The following is a 6,000-nucleotide window of genomic DNA, read 5'->3' on the forward strand; positions in this document are numbered from 1 at the left end:
GGGAATGTCTGACTATGGCTCAGTCATTGCCCTGATCTTAGTCCAACTGATTAGCAGGCAGGACTCTGGTAGATGCCAGATGGGCTGTTGTAAGATGCCAACATAGACTATCACTATTTATTGGGCTTGTAGAGGGCTGTTTGGGCCTCTATGTACTTTAAATGACAGGACCAGGGTCGGACTATCTCATCCCCCCCCCGAGACCCGACCCTGCCGCAAATCCCCCTCTGGACCTCGACCGAAGCCACTTCAGGCATTCCCTCCTTGACATGACTGGGCCCGGACTGATCTGTGGGCTCTGGCAAATGCCAGAGGGGCTGCTATAAGGTGCCATAGAAAGTCATTATTTAGTGGGCTGGTGGGGGCTGTTTGGGCCTCTATGTGGGCTGATTGGGCCTCTGTGTAACTGAAATGCCAGGGCCTACTTTAATTCTCAATCCGGACCTGGCCCGGAGACACATCACAGCAGCAGCAAGGACAGGGAACAGGTCTGGGCCGGCAGGGCCCATGAGAGCCGGGCCCATCGGGTTTTTTCCCGGCTCCCCTCCAGCTCAATCCGACCCTGGACAAGACTGATTTTGAATCCCAGTTCAGATATTGCACAAGGCCATAAGCATCATTATCTGACTAATCTGAGCAACCTACTGCAAATCTGCCTGGTGAATGGGCTAAAGTAATTCACATAGGATATTTGTACACATGAAAACAGCATATTTTAGTTGTTATTTCTCTTTATATCATTTTTCTAATAGAATCTCCAACAACAACAAAAAAGTGCTTCAATGGTGTGACATTTGTTATTCAGTCAAATGAGAGAATTGGTCAAGGGTGAAGCACTGATGTCAGTCTTGTTTTTCTCCTGCACTTCTACCCAAGTGTAGCTTCCAGGGCTGGGTTTGTTTCTAGGAAGGGGGAAAGGAATCTTCAGGGCTGAATACCAGGCAGCTGTTAAGTTATTTCAGCTCAGTACTCAGTTGCAAGCCTTTCTTTCTATTATACAAGTCTGGAATTCCACTTTGCCCAGGGAGAATCAGCTTTGGAACTAGCAGACTGAAGGAATCGAAATAAATACTGGAAATCCTTTCTTCCCATAATATTATTTGTATGAAAACTTTGCCTGCATAAAACATGTATTATATTTATTTATTTTTTATTTATTAAATGGATTAAGAGTTTTTTGTTTTTTTTTAATTCTATGTTTATTTCCAGCAGTTGCATTTTCAAAGAAATTATTGTGGGAATTCACTCAAAAGGCAACAGTGGCTTTGCTAAAGACTCAGCAACATCCAATGAAACTTCAAGCAGGTATTTACCTGTGTTTTATTCACAACAGGGGTTCCCACAAAGAGACACGTTTCAATTGATACAAAAATAAATTAATCCTTAAGGGAATTCAGGGAGATTTAGTTGCCCGGCGACAAATCACCTCTTCTACTACCACCGCGACTAATCTCCCCGAACTGCCTTCCCGCCGGCTAGAATCTAAATCGCCAGCGGGATGCCACTTCGTTTTCTGAAGTTGCCCACAGTTTCCTCAAGAGGCAACTTCAGGTGACTTCGGAAAACAAAAACGATCCGACTGCCACACCACCGCGATTTAGATTCTAGCCGGCAGTAAGGCAGTTTGGGGAGATTAGACACCCCCGAAGAAGAGGCAAATTGTCGTTGGGCGACTAAACTCCCCGAATCTCCACATGTGTCTCTGCCCTTAGACACCACAACAGACTGTTCCAGAACAATTTGAGCACCTCGGAAACCTGCTGTTCATAGTACTACAACCACTATTAGTAATCCAGAAAACACATGTAAGTCTTCAATGCATTGAGCAAAGTGCAATTTCAAGTGATATCACTATGTTTTTTTTACCCACAATGCAGATTTCTTTCCAGATTTCCACCATCCTTGTGGTCACAAATGAAATTTGTCTGCGCTTACCAAAATTCTGTCTGATTTACCAAAATGAATGCAACCGTGCATGTTTTTTATTGAATATTTTCAAAGTCTCTCTGTTGATATAGTTTTGACTTTCAGGAGAAGATGGTTTCCTGGGTTTACTAATTTAATAATGCAGCAGTAAATGACTTCCGGGTTTAATCCAGTACACTGGTTTTTATACAAGGTTATTTTTCATGCCAGTGAATTCCACTTGTACGGAGTCCAGAAATCCTCCTTTGTTTACTGCTAATCTTGGCACAGAACAATGGGCTGTAGCACAGAAGCTCAGAAGGACACCACCGTCTAACCAGTTCCAGAGATTTTTGTAATGACTACATAAAAGTTGCTCAAATAAAGGATTTTGTATGTATGTATATTTTTATTTGTATAGTGCTCCATTAGGGCAAAGCCCTTTATAAAGCAATATATTAGAAGTAACAAACAAGGGGTCATTGAAATAAAAATAAGTGCATTATTAAAAATACAATTCACATAAATATAAAATATAATTACAATACAGATTAAGTGCTCGGTGTCAAGGAGACAAAAGGCTGGAGGACCCTACCCCGTAGGGCTTACAGTCTAAATGGGAGGGTAACAGACAGACACAATTCGGAGGGGTATTAAAGTGCTGTAGGTTACAGTTTGTTACACTGTTATATAAGTGCCAGTCCCCAGTTCAGGTGTTATCCAGGTGCTCCCAGAGGTAGTCTTTGAGTTTCGTTTTAAAAACATTGAAGGAGGATTCTCTCCGGAGAGTTTCAGGAATGACATTCCAAATATAAGGAGTCGCAAGAGAGAAGGGTTTGATATGGGAAACAGCAGTAGTAGTGGGGGGTACAACCATGCGGTTGCTCTGAGAGGAGCGGAGGTTTCGGCCAGGAACATATAGAGAGACAAGAGATGAGATGTAGTTAGGAGCAGAGGAATGAAGGGCTTTGAAGGTTATGAGGAGGAGTATATAAGTTATTCTTTGTTTTATAGGAAGCCATGATAAGGACTTCAGCAGCGGAGGGGCCTGTACCCTTTTGGATGAGAGGAGGATAATTCTGGCAGCAGTGTTTAATACAGACTGTAGGGGGGAGAGATGAGAGTTAGGGAGGCCAGTTAGTAGAAGGTTACAGTAATCTAGTCGGGAAAGGATGAGAGCATGCATGAGCGTCTTGGACGTATCAGGTGAAAGGAAGGGATGGATTTTGGCAATATTGCGCAAGAAAAAGTGACAGTTTTTTTTACTCAGTTTTCATTTTTGGTTCATCTTACCGTAGATATTTATCTGCTTTTTCCAACAAAGCGTTACTCTGTGCGGCATCAGGGAAATTGCTGCCTTACTCTTTTGGAGCAATCATTTGAAATAACCACATGTATTGCTCCCCTGCACGTTGCTTTAAAACACAGATAGCATCCTCTTTTTTTGATAAACATGCCCCTGTATTTCATTCTTGTACAGACAATGTTATATTGGTGTTTTTAGCCAGGGTGCTCACTGTAAGGGGGCTAACCTGTAAGTCCCCATAACATACAACAGTTATAAAGATGGAGGTACAGGGCACTCCATTCACTGAAAGATAAGCAAAACTTTAATTCATATTAAGCAAAAAAAACCAAAAAACCAATTTCAACCCCATGAGGTCTCAGTGAGGGGAGCATGAAAATTGTATTTGTATGGAATTGTATTTTTTAAATTTTTTAAATTTTTTTGCATGTTCCCCTGATGAAGAGCCTTTAATGGGATTGAAATGCGTTGAGTTTTTTGGGTTTTTTTGCTCATAGGAAGAGTTCAGTGTAAAAATAAAAACTGGGTAAATAGATAGGCTGTGCAAAATAAAAAATGTTTCTGATATAGTTAGTTAGCCAAAAATGTAATGTATAAAGTTTGGAGTGACTGGACTGTCTGTCTAACATAATAGCCAGAACACTACTTCCTGCTTTGCAGCTCTCTAACTCTGAGTTAGTCACCGACTTGAAGGGGGGCAACATGGAACATAATTGTTCAGTGAGTTTGCAATTGATCCTTAGCATGCAGCTCAGATTCAAAAGCAACAGTTATGACCCATGTGCATACCTCCCAACTGTCCCGTTTTCAGCGGGACAGTCCCTCTTTTGACAGCTCAACCCGCAGTCACTGGTTTTTACTGGAAATTCACAATTTCTCTGCACTCAACAGCAAAAAAAAAAAGATACGTTTCTAACTTATTTGGCTTTTGGCAGAGAGCCCAGAACAGCCACGAGGTTCAGATAAGATACTTTATAACAATTTTGAGATAAGCAAATAAGTAATTGTAGCAATATAAGATAACAGGTCCCTTGGGAGAAGGGATTTAAATATTCATAGGTATTGAAATGCAAAACATGTGTTTCAGGAAACAGGTACTAGCGCATGGCTAGTACCCGTTTCCTGGAACACATGTCGGCTGTGGACAGGAAGGATCTAAAATCTGCAGTAGCGAAGCATATAGTTGAGGAACACAATGGATATGCTAGGGTTAATTTTCAAGTTATAGATAAACCACTAGGAGACAGCAGAGGGGGTGATCACGAGACTAAACTCAGTGGGGCTCATTTATCAACACTGGGCAAATTTGCCCATGGGCAGTTGCCTATAGCAACCAATCAGTGATTAGCTTTTTAAAGCCAGCTGCAAGTAGAACAATGAATGCAGCAATTTGATTGGTTGCCATGGGTTACTGCCCATGGGTAAATTTGTCCAGTGTTGATAAATGACCCCCAGTAGGTTGGAGACGTCTTGGATATACCATTTAAAAACTACTGGGGATTATGGGGGTTTGAATAGAAAGTGTGAGCTTTCGTGTTTTTGTAATTAATGTTCTTGTTAATAATGTTAAAAATGATAACTATGTTCCGAAAATGTTTAAAACTATTTTGCATTTCAGTACCTATGGATATTTAAATTGGGTATATTATATCTTTTTATATAGTATAATCATTTTGGGATATGTTTTCTTGTCCTTTTTTTGTACTTGTACTTGTATTGTTGCTTGCCTTCCATCCCTTGTTATGGCTTTTAACTCATATTAGTCACGCGAGACTCTGAGGGAGTGTGATAACATTTCATTGTATTTATCTTGTGGCTGTTTTTAACCTCGGGGGTCTTTAGGGTTAAATGTTTTGATTCTTTTTAATTGTCCACGGGTACATGCACTATTCAGGGGTGGGGAGAGAGTTTGAATCCTATGCTTCTGAGGAAGTGGCGTTGAGGCCACGAAACGCGTAAAGCGTGGGCTTTGTTTGATGCACTGTTGGTGTATTTCCATTGATGTTATCTGATCTTCAATACATTTAAACATTTTAAACTCTGACCTTGTCTAGTGCTCCGTGGATTAAAGACTTTATAGATACAAATTGCTACGCTCTATCCGGAGGCGTCTCCACGTTGTCAGCACAATCTGCTCTGGTCGGTTCCTGCCTTGTTTGTTGGGTGAGTGCTCTCCTAAGCGTGTTTCTGTTCAAATTTTAATAACCTGCCAAATTTTGTAAAATGAACATGTTAATTAGGGTGTGTGCCCAAAAATAGGCTCGGTCAAAAAAACTGCCGCGCTACACACACAAATTTTTTGTCCCTCTTTTTATTTCCGAAATGTTGGGAGGTATGCCCGTGTGCCCCCTTCAAGTTACTGATTGGCTACTGTCTGGTAACCAATCAGTGGAAACCAAGAGAGCTGAAAAGCAGGAAGTAGTGTTCTGGCTATTTAATTAGACATCGAGTCACTCCAGCCTTTATACATTATATTGTTGCCTAACTTCCTTACCTATATTAGAAACATTTTTTATTTTGCACCGCCTATCTATTTACCCAGTTTTTATTTTTATAATGAACAATTCCTTTAATATGAATTAAAGTTTTGCTTATTCTTCATATAATGGAGTCCCCTGTTCTTCTGCCTTTATGTAAAAAGACGAGGACTTTCAAGTTGAATACTGAAGGATGATCATGAATAGTATATATTTATTATCCTTTATTTTTATAATTAGCAATATAAATATATTGTGGATCATTTATATCAGTCCCTATTGCAGTGGAGCTATCACATTTACACAGACATC

This window comes from Xenopus laevis, chromosome 9_10L (assembly GCF_017654675.1).
Source record: "Xenopus laevis strain J_2021 chromosome 9_10L, Xenopus_laevis_v10.1, whole genome shotgun sequence".
In the NCBI taxonomy this organism is placed as follows: Eukaryota; Metazoa; Chordata; class Amphibia; order Anura; family Pipidae; genus Xenopus; species Xenopus laevis.